Below are 17,144 nucleotides of genomic sequence, written 5' to 3' on the forward strand. Positions count from 1 at the left end.
GACCTACCACGTGTTTACAACTACCGTAACTGCGACTTAATGGAGTTCTCGGTCTGGGATCATGTAGTATCATCTGCCCAGTTAATAAAGTGCTTGAATCCCTCTCAGATTGAATGAATAAACTCTGAATGTTTTCTCAGGAAGACACCCCCCCCCTCATTGAAAGTGATTGAATGGAGCCAGCAGCAGATTTATAGCTGAAGACAGGGAACCACTCAAGCCTTTTCTTCTTGAAGTGCAAAAACCAGTTCCCCACTCTGGGCTGATAATAATGACTTACATGGAGGGAGGCTGAAGTTGGCAGATGCTTCAGTAAAGAATGGGGCTTTGCTGGAAACAGAAGTTAAAGTTTCACACACGCAGTTAATAGAGCATTCCAGGAGACCGGAGACTGAGGCCTGAACTGAGCTGAGATTCCTGATCAGCTCCAAGAGATGATGTAATAGTGGGCTAGAATCTGGCTTGTCTGCCACATACCTAATTTTCCCATATAAGGCCAACAAGAGCAATAGGGCTCTGGCAAGCAAATCAATAAAAACAGATGGTGGTCTTCTAATCAGAGATTAGGCACATACCGATCCAGGACAAAAAGACCATCAATCAGACGGGAAGGAGGTATTTATATTTTATATCACATTCCTTAATTCATTCATAGTGGCCCAGAAAAAAAAAGTATAAAACTGCTCTTTTTGTGCTTTGCTCTGGTCTTGATTTAGCAAAGCTGCATTCTTTCTCTGGGGAAAGGGGATGGGGTAGCCACAGGAAATGTGCTGGTGAGCTGATCCTCGTCTTGCTGCTGGGAGAAGAAAGCAAGTGCTGGTCAGAGGGAAAAGAGGCACAAAGAAAATCATTTACATTCCAATGATACAAAATTCACTGGATTCCAAAGTGTGCGTGTGGCGGAGTCATCTGTATCCCAGATGGAGCGCCCCCCCCCCCCCCGCAGGATTACCTTTAACCTTCCCACACATCATTATTATTATTGATTATGTTTATTCCGGCTGTGCCTAGGGGCCATCCAAGAATGGGACGCCATTGTGCTAGGTGCTGCACAAAGACAGAGGAGTAGGTGGTCCCTGTCCTGAACGGTTTACAATGCATCTCTCAGACCCTGTGTCCAGTAACTAGTGTGATAGGATGAAATCGATCAAAGAAAACTCAGGCTGAATATGAAGGGAGCTTTCCAAGCTGAGAGGCTGTGGGGACATTTCAAAGAGAGAAGTGTGAGGAGATCCATTCACTGGGGACATTTCAAACAGCCTTGAACCCTGTTCTGGAGAAAACTTGGGACATGATCCTTACTGGTCCCTAGGGGATGGGCTACATATGGCCAAAGAGATCCCTCCCTGTGCTCATTTCTATCACTCTGTGATGCTTCTCTGGGGAACTGGACAGGACTCCCTTTGCAGCCCATCAACAAAGAAAGCTAGTGTTTGTGGAATACTTCACATCTGCACCGCACTGCACAAATGCTGGAGTAACCCACCGTGCCTCTCCGAGGTAGGGGAGCCAGTCACGGAGAGGTTAAATGAGGCCAGAGGCTCTCTGGGAATCAGTGTCAGAGCAGATCTCAGGGGTTCCTGGCACTCAGGCTCACCCCACCTCTTTAGTTGTTGAGGAAATTTGCCCCCTGTTAATAATTCCTGGCCCTTCTGCAGTGTTTTTCCACCAGTAGGTCCAAAAGGAGGTCTCTTTACCAAGGAGGTCAGCACAGATTTTACAGATGGGGAAACTGAGGCACAGATCGGTTAAGTGACTTGTCGGAGGTCATCAAGCAGGCCAGGGGTGGAACCAGGAACAGAAACCAGGCTGCTTTCTCTCCTAGGCTGTCCTGCAGAGGTGTCAGGTGCCTGGTGGGACAGGAACTCTCACATGGTGGATATTTGGCCTTCCCTCCTAAACCAGAGCAGGTAATCTTTCTATATTATTGCATACACCAAATGCAGACAGATGGGGCTATGTACCACATTATTATATGAGATGTAGCAAGAGCTCTGCGTGTCTTATGGGGACTCGGAATAGATGGGACCTATGAAAATAACCATGATCCTGATCCTGCAATCCCTTAATCCCATAGAATCACAGGACTGGAAGGGACCTCCAGACCCCCATCCCCCATTCAGTCCCAGGCCCCACCCCCACTCCACCCTTTCTCCCAAGGCCCCGCCCCACCTCTTTGTGCTCCCACTCCATTCCTGCCCCTCCTCTTCCCGCCCCCTCCCCCGAGTGCACCCTGTCCTGCTCCTCCCCCTCCCTCCCAGCACCTCCTGCATGCTGGGGAACAGCTGTCCTGCGGCATGCAGGAGGCACTGGGAGGGAGGGGGAGGAGTTGATCAGCAGAGCCCACAGCCCCAGACATGATTCAGCCCCCTACCTCGAGTGTGCCCTCTCCCCGCTCCTCCCCCTCCCTCCCAGCACCTCCTGCATGCTGCTGAACAGCTGTTCCCTGGTGTGCAGGAGGTGCTGGAAGGCTGGGGGAGGAGTTGATCAGCGGGGCCCGAGGACCCCCTGGAGTACCCCCATGGACCCCCAGGAGTCCATGGATCCCCGTTTGAGAAACACTGATCTAGACCATCCCTGACAGGTAATACCATCTTACCTGCTTTTAAAATCCTCCAATGATGGAGTTTCCACAACCTCCCTAGGCAATTTATTCCAGTGCTTAACCACCCTGACAGTTAGGAAGTTTTGCCTAATGTCCAACCTAAACCACCCTTGCTGCAATTTAAGCCCACTGCTTCTTGTCCTAGACTCAGAGGTTAGGGAGAATGATTTTTCTCTCCCTCCTCCTTGTAACAACCTTTTATGTACTTGAACAGTCCTTGCTGCCCCATTGAGTGCTGGCAGAGCTGTGAGTCTCACCTCCTTTGACAATCAGACCCAAAGTACCTCAAGCTGGAGGCCCCAAATCAGATGCCCGAGTTGGGAAACATAGGCCTGAACGTCTCTGTGCCCCATTTTACCTCTCTATCAAATGGGGATAACAATGCCAACAGGCCACCGGACTCAAAGTCCACAGAACTCAGGGGAAAGACTCCCATTGATTTCAAGAGACTTGGGATCAGGAGCCTGGCACAGGGGGTGTTGTGAGGGTTAAGTAACATACATACAGTGCCAAGTGCAATAGGTGTGCCATGTATTGGCATTAATGCCTTTCAGGAGTGGCTGAGAACATTTGGCCTTAGAGTTTCTGCTGCCCTGAGACCTGCGGTTTTGGCACATAGCACAACTTGTCATGCTCTCCTGCTTCCCTGCCAGCATACAGACCCGCTCATAAGGGGTGCAAGAGTATTATCAGCAGACTGCTTGAAGTTCAAGTGAATGACTGAGCACATTTTTCAGATAGAAATTACCCTATTAAAATTAACCAGCCCTATAAAAATATAATAGGCTAGTCTCTCGAGGGGACTGTTCACAGAAGTGAAGTACAATGTGACAGAGAATAAGAGACAAGCACCCTGATTAGATCTTAAAATAGACCAGAGCCTGACATCTGAGATGAAGAAGTGGATGGACAGTTTCCACCTCCCGGTAACCTCAAGCCAGTGAAGCCACAGTATGACTTGGAGCCTCACTGAGCTGCAGGGATGGCACGCTGCCTGCTGGCATCACAATGGGGTATTGTACTACGGGAAGGGCGAGCCCTGTCAATGAAACAGAAAACAGCAACAGTGCTTTGAATGTGTCTGGGCTTTTCAAGGAACCTAAAGGAGTTAAATACTGTTGAATTTCAATGGAAATTGGGTGCCTGACTCTCATAGGTTCTGTTTCAGAGTAACAGCCGTGTTACCCGTATTTGCAAAAAGAAAAGGAGTACTTGTGGCACCTTAGAGACTAACCAATTTATTTGAGCATGAGCTTTCGTGAGCTACAGCTCACTTCATCGGATGCATACCGTGGAAACTGCAGTAGACATTATATACACACAGAGACCATGAAACAATACCCCCTCCCACCCCACTGTCCTGCTGGTAATAGCTTATCTAAAGTGATCACTCTCCTTACAATGTGTATGATAATCAAGCTGGGCCATTTCCAGCACAAATCCAGGTTTTCTTACCCTCCGCCCCGCCCCACACAAACTCACTCTCCTGCTGGTAATAGCCCATCCAAAGTGACCACTCTCTTTACAATGTGTATCATACACATTGTAAAGAGAGTGGTCACTTTGGATGGGCTATTACCAGCAGGAGAGTGAGTTTGTGTGGGGGGTTGGGGGGGGGCGGAGGGTGAGAAAACTTGGATTTGTGCTGGAAATGGCCCAACTTGATTATCATACACATTGTAAGGAGAGTGATCACTTTAGATAAGTTTCAGAGTAACAGCCGTGTTAGTCTGTATTCGCAAAAAGAAAAGGAGTACTTGTGGCACCTTAGAGACTAACCAATTTATTTGAGCATGAGCTTTCGTGAGCTAAAGCTCACTTCATCGGATGCATGCCGTGGAAACTGCAGCAGACTTTATTTATACACAGAGAATATGAAAAAATACCTCCTCCCACCCCACTGTCCTGCTGGTAATAGCTTATCTAAAGTGATCATCAGGTGGGCCATTTCCAGCACAAATCCAGGTTTTCTCACCCTCCACCCCCCCCACACAAATTCACTCTCCTGCTGGTGATAGCCCATCCAAAGTGACAACTCTTTACACAATGTGCATGATAATAAAGTTGGGCCATTTCCTGCACAAATCCAGGTTCTCTCACCCCCCTCCCAAAAACCACACACACAAACTCACTATCCTGCTGGTAATAGTTCATCCAAAGTGACCATTCTCCCTACAATGTGCATAATTAAGGTGGGCCATTTCCAGCACAAATCCAGGTTTTCTTACATCCCCCCCACCCCCATACACACACAAACTCACTCTCCTGCTGGTAATAGCTCATCACTTTATCACTTTAGATAAGCTATTACCAGCAGGAGAGTGGGGTGGGAGGAGGGATTGTTTCATGGTCTCTGTGTATATAATGTCTTCTGCAGTTTCCACAGTATGCATCCGATGAAGTGAGCTGTAGCTCACGAAAGCTTATGCTCAAATAAATTGGTTAGTCTCTAAGGTGCCATAGGTTCTGTTGAAATCTCTTGTACATGTCACCCAAAATTGGACCAGCTAGTAAGCTTAGGGAGGACTTATGACCCACCAGAGTTTGGCAGAAAACAGCACGATTATTATACTGATAGCTAAGCTCAAAACAAGGGGGATGAGGTCACACTCACACTCGCATACTCATGCTCCCAGGACAGGCACGGCACTGGAGATGTCAGGATCCTTCAAGGGAAGCGTCCCACAGTGCAGCGATGGACGGTGAGGAAGTCTTCCCAAGGCATGATGGAAAGCAATGCGGTGAACCACTGGCCAGGCAAAGGGCCTTCACGGGAGGTACAAGCTTGTGAGTGCACTGCTCAGCACATGGCCCCTTCCCCTTTTCAGGACCTGCTCCTCATGGCCTGCGACTAGAGATGACTTGGCCGCATTTGGTTGGTCACACTCCACCTCCGGCAGTGTCCATGCATTGGGCATGTGATCACTGCCTAATCAGAGTCCCAGACACCTTGTCTACCTGGGAGCTCTTCTGATCTTCCAGCTGCTCAACAGCCCGTTCATCCCACAAGTATTCCAGGAAGGAGTGGGAGGGGGAAAGCCACTTCACAGGTATTCAAGGAGGGAGAGGAGACAAAAGAAGGGGGGGAAGGTGTAACAGACCTTTTGAACGTACAGGTTATAAAGAGCATACAGATCACTGCTGCTCCTACAACAATGCAGAGGACTAAACAGATGTGGGATAAAATTTTCAAAAGCATGTAAGTGACAGAGAAGCATGAGCCCCACTGAAGGTCACTCTGAGCAAAGGCAAAAGGGTTTAGGCTCCTGCATCACTTAGGTGCTTCTGAAAACGTTCTCTTTCTGTTAACATCAAACTCAGATTCAGGCAGAAGTGTCACTAAGAACCACAGAGATCCTCAGCCAGGGACGTGTTTTAACAGCCCAGGGTTCATGTTCACCATGGATGCTGTTTGCTTGCTACACTTCACTCAGTGGAACTTTCCAGGCCAGTTTTGTCTCTGCCTCACACCAGTGTAAATCCAGGGTAGCCGTCGAGATTTCAGCAGATTTACACCAGTGTCCCCCAACCCGGAATTGGTCCCTGGTTCTCATGCACTAGCACAAGCCCTTCTGCGTACTAGAGCACTTGTGCTAACACTGGACATCATCAGTCAGCAAAGCAAGGCCTCATCCCATGAAGTGCTGAGCAACCTCAGTGCCCAGGGTGGATAATATAAACCGTGACCAGCCAGCCCCGAGCAGATTTGGGCCCTTGGGGTACGTCTACGATGCACTAAAACACCCACGTCTGGGCCGGGTCAGTTGACTCATCAGCCGTGGGGCTGTTTTACTGGGGTGTAGACATTCAGACTCGGGCTGGAGTCTGGGCTCTGGGATCCTGTGAGGTCAGAGGGTCCCAGAGCCCAGGCTCTAGCCCGAGCTCGAATGTCTACACTGCAATCTGACAGCCCTGCAGTCCAAGCCCCATGAGACCAAGTCAGCTGACTGGGGCCAGCTGTGGGGGTTTATTGCAGTGTAAACATACCTTTAGAGGACAAGGGAGAAGCAAGTACAACCCATCTCCTCTCCATGTGGCACTCTGTCCCCCTCTCATGGTGGCTTGGCCCCAAGGCTGCTACCTCACCAAAGATATCCTATTCCTTTATTGGATGTGCATTGGTTATGTACAATTATTTCACCGGTGAGCCCAAACCTGCCTCAGAACCAGACCCCCAGGCTTTGTGGGCGTCTGAACTTCATCCCAGATCCAGATCTTGCAGGTGACTCTATCCACCCTTATGGGAATCCAGGTTGAGTGCTTGGCCTTTCCCCATGGAGTCTGTTGTGTCATCACCCCAATGTTTAGCCTTGAGGAAGCAGCATGGTTCCATTGAAAGGGAACTGGACAGGGAGGTATGAGGTCTGGGTTCTGCCCTGGCTCTGCTACTGCCAGCTGTGTGATGCTGGGCAAGTGCCTCTTCCCCCCCCCACACACACACACAGACAACCACACACCTTTGTAAGGCCTTAGGGGCAGGGACTGTCGCTCACTATGCATATGCAGGACCCAGCATGATAGGGCCCTGATCTCAGGTGGGGCCTCTAGGTGCTACCATAATGCAGACAATGCTATCAGAGCATCCTGGATAACATAGCCATCTATTTGGAGTGGTCACAGACATAGGCACCAACTTCCCCACTTTTCCGTGAGTGCTTGACCCCCCTACAGCCCCCGGCCCCACCCCCACTCCACCCCTTCCATGAGGCCCTGGCCCTGCCCTGCCCCTTCCCACTCCTGCCCCGCCCCCATTCCAACCCCTTCCCCAAAGTCCCCGCCCCAACTCCGCCCCCTCCCTGCCCCTATTCCAACTCCTTCACCAAATCCCCCCAGCGGCCCTGCCTCCTCGAGCGCACCACATTCCCACTCCTACCGCCCTCCCGGAGCTGCTAACACCGCCAAACAGCTGTTTGGCAGTGGCTGGGAGGTAGGCAGAGGAGCTGGGACGCGGCACGCTCAGGTTGGGAGGAGGAGGTGGGGCGAGGGGTGAGGGGAGCTTGACTGCCAGTGGGTGCAGAGCACCCACTAATTTTTCCCCGTGGGTGCTCCAGCCCCGGAACACCCACAAAGTGGGCGCCTATGGCCACAGCTGTCCTGCAGTCAGTCCATTAACCTTGTGGTTTGACATGAGGAAATGGGTCACATTTTCAAACACACCTAAGGGACGGAGGAGCCTCATTTCCATTTTCAAAAGTGACTTAGACACTTGGGAGCCTCACTGAAAGTCACTTGAAAATGAGACTGAGGGCTAGTCCACACTGGCAATGCTAAAGTGCTGCCATGGCAGCACTTTAACCTGGCTTGTGTAGTCGCGGCAGAGTGCTAGGAGAGAGCTCTCCCAGCGCTCTAAAAAAATCCACCTCCACGAGGCGCATGGCTCCCAGCGCGTCTGCACTGTCTACACCGGCGCTTTACAGAGCTGAGACTTGCTGTGCTCAGGGGGGTGTTTTTTCACACTCCATAGCGAGAACGTTGCAGTGCTGTAAAGTGCCAGTGTAGACAAGCCCTTAGGTTCCAAAGTCTCTTTAGGGTCTGTCACGTTGCAGCTGATAGCGAGCCTCCCAGCCTGGAGGGACAGACTTGCAGTGGTGTGGCTTGAGCTAGCAACAGACAGGGCAATTTTCTGCAATAGCCTAGTCAGACCTTAGGGAATTAAGTTCACAGATCTCAGGAGTTCATCATATTAAACATGCAAATGTTTCTGTATGCGGGTGAAATGTATGTAACTTCTTTAGGAGACAGCATGGCTAATGTAACCCCTAGGAAGTGTTATGAGCTTCAAAGGACTCTTTGTAATAAGGGGCTAGACAAAGTAGGGGGATTCCTAGGAAGTCCTTGGGAGGAAGGGAATGCAAATGACCTACCCCTGGATCCAGCCTTCCAAAGCCAGTCTTCAGCAGGATCCCACTGTCTGGCTGATTACCTATTCACAGGTTTCAGAGTAACAGCCGTGTTAGTCTGTATTCGCAAAAAGAAAAGGAGTACTTGTGGCACCTTAGAGACTAATAAATTGGTTAGTCTCTAAGGTGCCACAAGTACTCCTTTTCTTTTTACCTATTCACAGTATCTTTAATGACCCAAACTGGATAAAGGAGTGATTCTCAGGGTATGTCTACACAGCAAAGAAAAACCCACAGCTGTCCTGCACCGGCTCGGGCTCGTGGGGCTCAGTCTGTGGGGCTATTTCATTGCTGTGTAAAATTCTAGACTCAGCCTGGAGCCCAAGCCCTGGGACCCTCCCAACTCACAAGGTCCTAGAGCACAAACCTGGAAGTCTACACAGCAGTGAAAGCACTCCGTAGCCCGAGTCCTGCAAGCCTAGGTCACTGGGCACAGGCCAGCCGCGTGTTTTTCTTTGCTATTTAGACATATCCTCAGAGTCTTGAGGGTTCTGAGCAAAAGTTATTATGAATTTGTAGCCACAGGAAAAGCCTGGATGGGGCTGGAAGGGCTGTGCACCAGCCAGACCCCTTGTCAGAGTTGGGTGGGGTGATCTCTGGTGAGCTTATTAGTGTGTGTGCGGGTTATCTTATTGTTTTAATATGTTGTCTCTGTAATGCAAACCTTAAGAAAAAATGTGCTTGCTTAGAAAGAGCTGTGCAGTAACCTAACTGTGGCAATTGCAGTGGGTGCCTTCTGGGAGGAGAAAAGCAGAGCAGGCCGTCTCAGGCCGTCTGACTGTGCTGGGGAGCTCATACAGGGCTGGAAACAGGACACTTGGTTCTGTTCCTGACTCTGCCATAGACTCATTATGCGTAACTCACTAAGGCAAGGCCTGTCTGTGCCTCACTTTCCCCATCTGCAAAAGGAGACTAATATCTAAGACACGGGGCAGGTTTTGAGATTTAACCAGTGAGTCACGTGTGTAGAGTGCTTGTAGACCCAGGGATGGAAGGCATTGCAGAGATTGGAGGATGATTCTGAGTCATCCTTGGCACACTTTTCTCTCCTGTATTGACCAATAAGGGACTTTGGAATTAAATATTCAAGATAGACTTTATAGCGGTCCAGGCAACAGGTCACATCCTGAAGCTTTACTCATTTGCTGCCCAAGCAAAAATCCCAGGCAACAGGTCACATCCTGAAGCTTTACTCGTTTGCTGCCCAAGCAAAAATCCTTTTGGCTTTGTAGTGAGGTGGCCGCCCCACTCCTATACTAGAGGGGGCTCCAGCAGGCCAGAGGGGTGGTGTGGGTGGGCGGCCAATCAGAGAAGGCCTGCTACGGAGCCAATCAGAGGCTGAGTAAGAGATAGCCAATCAGGGCCAGGCTCAGCCCTATATAAAGGCGGCCCAGGAAGGGAGCAGGCAGTCTCTTCCAGGCTTTCAGAGGGTGAAGGTCTGCATCTTGTGAGGGGACCAGGACAGGACCAGGACAGGACAGTGCGGGTCAGGTCAGGGGAGCAGAAGGAACTTCAGCCCGGTATCTGCCAGGCTGCAGGCCCTGAGGGAAGGGCTGGGTTGGGCTGGGCTGGTGCAAAGGGGATGAAGGGGAAGTGACCCAGGGAGAGAGGCGGACAAGGGGAGAGAAGGAGGGCAGGAAGGCTGCTGCCAAAGGGTCCCTGGGTCGGGACCCAGAGTAGAGGACAGGCCTAGGTTCCCCCTACTTCCCCCTTGTACATACACCCAGCCGTTGGATGTGGTGATAGAGGACTGCACCGGACCCCTGGCAAAAGGGGTTAGCTTTTGGGGTGTGGTTGGCCTCTGTGGCTGGGTGAAGTGAAAGACTGCTGATAACCACCCCCCTCCCCTATAAGGGGGTGAATGAGGACTAGGGGGCACTGCTGGAGAGCAGTGTCTTGAAGAGGATGCCACAAGAAGGGAGCAACATGGGTCCAGGCGCCAAGAGAGGGTGAGAGATGGATGGGACACCACCAGTGGAGGGAGCTCCACACTGGACTGAGCTAATTCCCTGACGAGTCAGCTTTGAGTGGTGGTGAGTCCCAATCCCTTTACAGGCTTCAATTGGAGTTTGACCTGAGTGAGGACTGGCTGTGAACTGGGCAAAGACCTTGGGTTTTGCTCAGTGAATAAAAGTATGTCCCAAAGCTGCAAGGAGCCGAGCACCATTGACTCAACGTGCACGCTGAGCCAAAGGGAGATGACAGTGCAAAACCTGTTCCAGGCATGGAAACATAGCTAATAATCACATCTGGTTCCTAGAGATCAGCCCAAGGAAGGGAGGTCTCCTTCCTAAGCCCCACCCCACTGTATCCCAGCCAGGAGAACAGAAAGGCAGGAGGATCATAACTAAAAGAGCCCTTTGAAGGTCATGTTTGTTCTTCCTTTTGTGTTCTCAGTCAAATGAAGGGAGTGAGGAAATTATTCCTGGGCTGAGTAGCTGCCAATGTCTCGGGGAACCAGACAGCCAAGCAGGGCACCATGGCTTTGATCCAAAGCCCACTGAATTCCTTGTGTGCTGTGGATCAGACCCCCTGAGCAAGGAATCCACCCCCACACTGACCTTCTTCAAGGGTGGGAACAGGCACACATCTGATGAACAAGTGTAATCCGCATGCAAAGTAGGCTCTCACATACATGTGATAGGTCAGCTCTCCAGGACATGGGATATAACTTACATCTGTCACGGGCTTAGGGGCAATTCAGTCAATCCTGCTGCCATGCAGAGGGAAGGAGTGTGACCTTTCTCCAGACTGTTGCTGAAATTCTTGTGGCAGGTTGACTATTGTGTCGTATCTTTCAGAGTCCGAGGTTCCAAAGCCAATGGCTCAACAAGCTGACACTGTTAAGGCACACTACCTCCAGAGCCAACAGCACACAAGGAAGTGATGTGGTCAGCATTGTATCCCACCACCTGTACTGCCCGAGCCCCATGGGTCAGGTACCTATGTTATAGGTAGGAGAACTGGAGGTGGCCTTTCAGTATGAGATCAAGCAAGACCCAGACCCACAACCTTCAGGACTGTAGTCAAGCACCTTAATCGCCTAGCCACCATGCCTCTTTCCAGAGCTGTAAATTAATGAAATGCTGTCGAATGTGTCCTGAGGTTACCTGGTTTGGAGCAGGTCACAGCAGAGTGACTGAGGAGGTTCCATCAGGTTGCCGGTAATTCTCCTTTGGATCACACACTCTCCTCAGCATGTAGCTTCATAAAGCTGTTGAACAAACAGCCTTCTTTCAGAATATGAGATCTATGCTGCGAATTCAGAGATGTTTGACAAAAGCCTCATTAATGACAACAGCCATTCTCTATAACTTTCTTGCTGCAAGATGTGTGCAGGTGTGATCAGACATCCCCTTGTTGCGTGAGAACAGCATGTCAGCTGGCTCTCGTCACATTGCAGAGGCTTTGCTGGGCTATGCTTAAGACCCTTAGTTTTAAGTTTTTACTGATTTTTACCAAAAATGTCCTGGATTTTACAAAAGCCATCATTCAATTTTTACTGATTTTTGCCTGAATTTTGGGAATGCCAGAACTCCCTGGACCCAGTTCCTGCTCTGGGCAGAAAGATGTTACTGAGCCAGAAGTTCTTCTTCCAGAGCATGGAGCCCGGGCCAGAAGTACTGGAATGACTCAAGCACTGGCATATATACTGTTGTTAATCCCATACTCACCATATACACATTACCAGCTTTACAGATACAGTAATGTGGATAATTATTAGCATTCAAAGCAAATAAAAACTAGTGAGCTACTTTTTGTACTGTAATGGGTTGGAAACGAAAAACTGTATCTGATTACATTTCAGAACATACAAGTTTTTTTGTTGTTGTTGTAATAAACACTGATAAATCCCCAGGAAATGTTAAGCCCAATAAAAAGTGCAAACAAGGGGCTTTAGATGTGCTGTCCCAGACCAGGTATGCCTGGGGAAGGTGGGAGGCGACAAGGATGGGAGCGAATGAAAGCTCAGATCATTTGCCAGGAGACAATATTTGCCTTGTATCACTTAAAGATTCACAGTTCACTATGCTCTCCAGCCTGATTCTCAGAGGAGCTCAGTGCATTGCGTAGTGGGTCAGGGAAGACCAAGGTTGCTTTGTGCTGACTTTGCAGCTTTCTGGATTCTGGAAACAACCAAGGACTATTTCAGTCCTGAGCAGCCCTGTGGTCCCTTGCAGCAGCCCGAAATAGCTAGAGTGTAGCGCACGCGGAGTGCAACTCCCCCGCCTCCCCCCCAACACAACACGCTCCTACACAGAGCCTGGCAAGGGATTGACAGTGTAGGTCAATTCTTCCAGCCCTGTGCCATCCAGGGCAACCTGCTGCGTCTAGGAGGTTCCCAGGAGACCACTTCCAGTAGATTTATGTCCTCTGCATACCAGCTCCACCAGCATAAGAGGCCATCAGAATAGGGCCTGACCTTCCGTGGCCTCCTGCCACTGGAGACAGCCTCCTGAGCATCCCCAGTGAAATGACTCCACAAAGGATTGTCTGCAGCAACTGACTAGGAGCACAGAATACACAGAAATGATCCTGATGTCTCTGCTGGACAAAGCTGGGCAAAATTCTCCCTCAAAATGTTTTCTTGTTGGCAAATGGCTTTTAGACTTGGACATCTGATCTGGAAAAAGCCCTGGTTTTCCTCAAAAGTTTTGGGGGTTTTGTCAAATCCTTCCCCCGAACCCAATTTCTTTTCATCTTTCAGCATTTTTTCAGTTAAAAAACACACACATGTTCACTTCTCTTATGAAAAAATGTGATGAAAACTTAAAGTTTCTGTTGAAAATGTTCACAGAAAAAAAATCATTCCCCAAGCAGGGCTGCGGCTGACACAGCTGGCTTTGAACATAAAATCCCCAAGACCCTTAACAATTCAGAGAGGACAAGGTAGCTAGGGTGACTGTTGATGGGACGCAGGGTCCTTCAGCTCCAGGTCATCAGTTTAGCCAGTAGTAACCAAAAGCCCTGTTCATTGTTATTATTGAGGCCCTGTTGTGTCAGGCGCTGTACGTACACATAGCAAGAAGACAGTCCCTGTCCCAAAGAGTCCTTAGACAAGGCAGAGCCATGCCCATTTGATGATGAGGCACAGAGAGATTTGCATAGCATCACAGAGGAAAGCTGTGACAGAGCCGGGCACTGAACCGAGATCTGCTGAGTCCCAGTGCAGAGCCTTAGACATACCGCAGTCCTACTTCTCCAGCCACTCTGTCATGGCCTGTGTGAAATGACTAGATGGTGGCTGCCCAACCCTCAGCAGTCAGGTGCCCTCATGGGAAAGAAACGAGGTTCACAATCAGGACTAACTGGGCTCCTCTTTGGCATTCTCAGGCCCCTGCCTGAACAGAGAGGGGGATTAAATGATACCATCGCCCCCAAGGGGCAGTCGCTCCAAGCCAGTATGGGAGGGGGCATACTGGCATGGCGAGGGGGGAAGCTTACGCCTGCAGTGCCTGTGGTCTGAACAAACAGAGCGGGTCGCTCTTCCAAGCGCTTAACTGAGCACTTTAAGATGAAGAACCCTCGACAATTCTCTGTAACACCGCAAGCCTCCAACATTCAGTATACAGGCAACAAACACTCCTGTGTGTAGGGAGACGCCAACCCCAGCAGGCTGGCTGTGGCCTCGCACGATGCATCACTCCTGCTTCCGAGCTGAACTTTGAAGTATGTGCTGCATCAGCCGGGTGCTGTCTCTCTGCATGGAAGGGTGAAATCCCCCCCCGCCCCCCGAAAGCTCTCTTGAATGGGCTTTCATTCAGCAGGATTTCTGCTGATGGGCTCAGAAAGGTTGAGCATCCCATCTTGATTAGTTACAGACTTTCTTCAGCATCCCACCTTTCCCAGAGTAAGAGGAGGCCTCTCCACAGTTCTTAGCAGCCTCAGCTGTATGCTTCACTCTGGGCCTTTCTGGTGAATGCAGGCCAGTCTGCTGTTATCCCTCCTCTTTTGTCTGATGGGGGATGGTGGCTGCTGTGAATCTCATACCGTGACGGGGCCCAGAACTGCAGCCATAAGTGGCGAGAGGGAAAACACTGACCCGTGTCCAGCCTGTGGGAGGAGTTCTGGGGTTCTAGAGAACCTGGAGTAGCACAAAGAAACAGACAGGTAAGCTGCTTCCCTTGAGGCTCAGCCAAAGTAAATGGCCATGAGTCCATATGGCAGAATTCACACCCACACACCTCTCAGCTGTCCTTCCTTTCCTTTCCAAGGATGGGCCTTATTTTAGACCATGGAATGTGCTCCATCAGAGCACAGATTTGTTAACCTGAGCGCACTGCAAAATCTCTCTCCCCTGGTTGGGTACATCCTCACTGCTGAGTTAACCCAGGCTCAACCTCCTTCACCATCCACACAGAAAACCCTCTAAGTGGCTTTGGAGGTGCTTTAAGGCTGACTTAGCTGACGTGGCTGCAGGAGGTGGGTTAGAGCCAGCACTACATATTTACTTGGACTGGAACCCATCAACTTTGCAGTGAGGACTGCTGAGCGTCTTCTGATGCTTTCCCACAAGTCCCCGCAAAGGGCAGACAAGTTCTCCCACAACTGACTGGGAAAGAATCCGAGAGTGTCTTACCACAAAGCAGTATGAAATATGCTCCTGACACTTGTGCCCATGCAGAAACAATGAGGACACAATAATTCAGATAGGGCTTTCCAATGGGGATGCTCACACCCAGGGTAGGCCAACCCCGGTGTGTGATCCAAGCACCAATCACCCAGGCTAACTTTATAAATGAAAACGTGTCCCTGGTTAAGGTTGTGGAGGAGTTAATTGGGGCAGCGCTTATTTGCCAGCCCCCATATTGGCCAACACACTGGGGACTGAACCAGGAACCTCAAGAGCTAAAAGCGTGAACTATTAAAGCTTGCACTAACGCTCCCAAGCCATGGGTATGACACCCTCATAGCCTCTGGAGATCAGGCTTGGAGGGGGACCTGTAACACACACACTCACCAGTGGGTTATACTTTGTCTATACATATGTTATAATTTTACATCAGTGTGATAGGCACCCAGAGCACTGGGTTGGTGTGGCACTCTGTACCTCAAAGTAGTAGCCTGAAACCCCCATATTCACCACTGTCATATAATTATGATCTGTTTTGTACAATGCATGCCTTTTGAGGTATCATTTGAAAAGCCTTGATCTGTTGAACATTAATATCCTCTTGGATTGTATGTGCTGTCATTGTATGTGAAGCTATGAAGCATTTCTATATGTTTTACTGAAATATGTTGTGAGGTTGGGAGACTCCCACTGCCAACCTTTCAATTGCAACAAAGGAGAAGCCAGACGTGTGCTGTTGGCCCATTAAAGGGAATCCACTCTCCCAGTGGCCAGCCCAGAGACTTCTGAGAGAGAGCACATATGCAATGGAGACTCCTTGACCAATGGGGACTGCCTGATCCACACGTCACAGCAAAGATCTTCCCAGCAAGCTGGAAGAAAATATAAAAGAGAGAAAGTGACATCATCACTTGGCCTCGCTTTCCCTCCCTGGAAGAAAAAGACTTTGAACTGGGGAAGTGAGGTCCCAGGCTGGAAAAGAGTCCTGGTCTGCATATTGAGGAACTGTAACTTGCTTGTACCATCTATCAGGGTGAGACACTGCTTGATTCAAATCCTGCTTAGTTTGTAGAACTTAGGCTGCAAATGTATTTGTATTTCTTAAGTAACCAACTTTGATCTCTACGCTTGTTACTTATAATCACTTAAAATCTATCTTTCTGTAGTTAATAAAGCTGTTTGATATTTTACATAAAACAGTGTGTTTTGGTTAAAGTGCTCGGGGAATCTCAGCTCAGTTTACAAAGGCTGGTGTGTGTCAACTCCATATTGAGGGAGGGGCAAAGAGGATAATGAACTTACACGGGCCAGGCTTCAGACCAGTGCAAGACGGTACAGTTGTGGCGTGCGAGTCTGAGGAGCTGGGGGGAACTGGCTGCAGCTTCTCTGTTGATGGTTCATGAGTGGCTGGGGAAAGCATTCATGTAACTCAGTTGGGTGTGTCCCTGCCTGTGGATGTCTGTGTAAGTGCAGGATCTGCCAAAGGTTTGTAGTTTGATGTCAGCATCGCAGTGTGAGAGGTAACCGTGGTTGATAGGTTTGGGAGGGCTCAGAGGTCCCACAGTCCAGGTTGCAGCCCAGGGACCTCATCACAGTCGATGCCTAGACACATATTTGAAAAAATAAACGTTAATCCGAGAGGTACCTACATTCCACCTAGATCTGGTGTCCTCTTACTCTTGGAAGTCATTTACATCAGAATATGGCATGCTGCTCCTGGGATCACAGAGTTATTTATGTGAAGGGAAGGAATCGCACAGCACCAGGAGTTTCCTACATGAATAATTCCCACATGTCCCTCATTCCAGGCCTTTGTCAAACATCTTGTCCTATCTCTGGGCCCTGGCAGGATGAGAGGTATGTTCAGAGCTGAAATATTGTAGCCACCCAGCGGCAGGAAAGCTTGCAGTCTCTGAAGCTCTGCTCCTGTAGTTCTGAAGTTGAACAGGGAGACGCTCCCATAAATCAATTCACCAGTGTCTGCAGCTACAATCTGGCCACTTTCATCTGACATTAAATCACTCCAGGAATCCTCCTTTAGAAACTTCTGGGGAGATGGGGGTCC

General features: G+C 49.7%; 1 long non-coding RNA gene across 1 annotated transcript; it reads left to right on the top strand.

Annotated features, from left to right (window-relative positions):
- Positions 1 to 214: 214 nt before the first annotated feature.
- LOC140897821 (uncharacterized) lies at positions 215 to 16,237 on the top strand. The gene is made up of 3 exons (XR_012154822.1): positions 215 to 1,910; positions 5,242 to 5,382; positions 11,307 to 16,237. It is a non-coding gene; the product is annotated as an uncharacterized lncRNA (long non-coding RNA).
- The last annotated feature ends 907 nt before the right edge of the window (positions 16,238 to 17,144 follow it).

Source organism: Lepidochelys kempii, chromosome 14, assembly GCF_965140265.1.
Source record: "Lepidochelys kempii isolate rLepKem1 chromosome 14, rLepKem1.hap2, whole genome shotgun sequence".
NCBI lineage: Eukaryota > Metazoa > Chordata > Testudines > Cheloniidae > Lepidochelys > Lepidochelys kempii.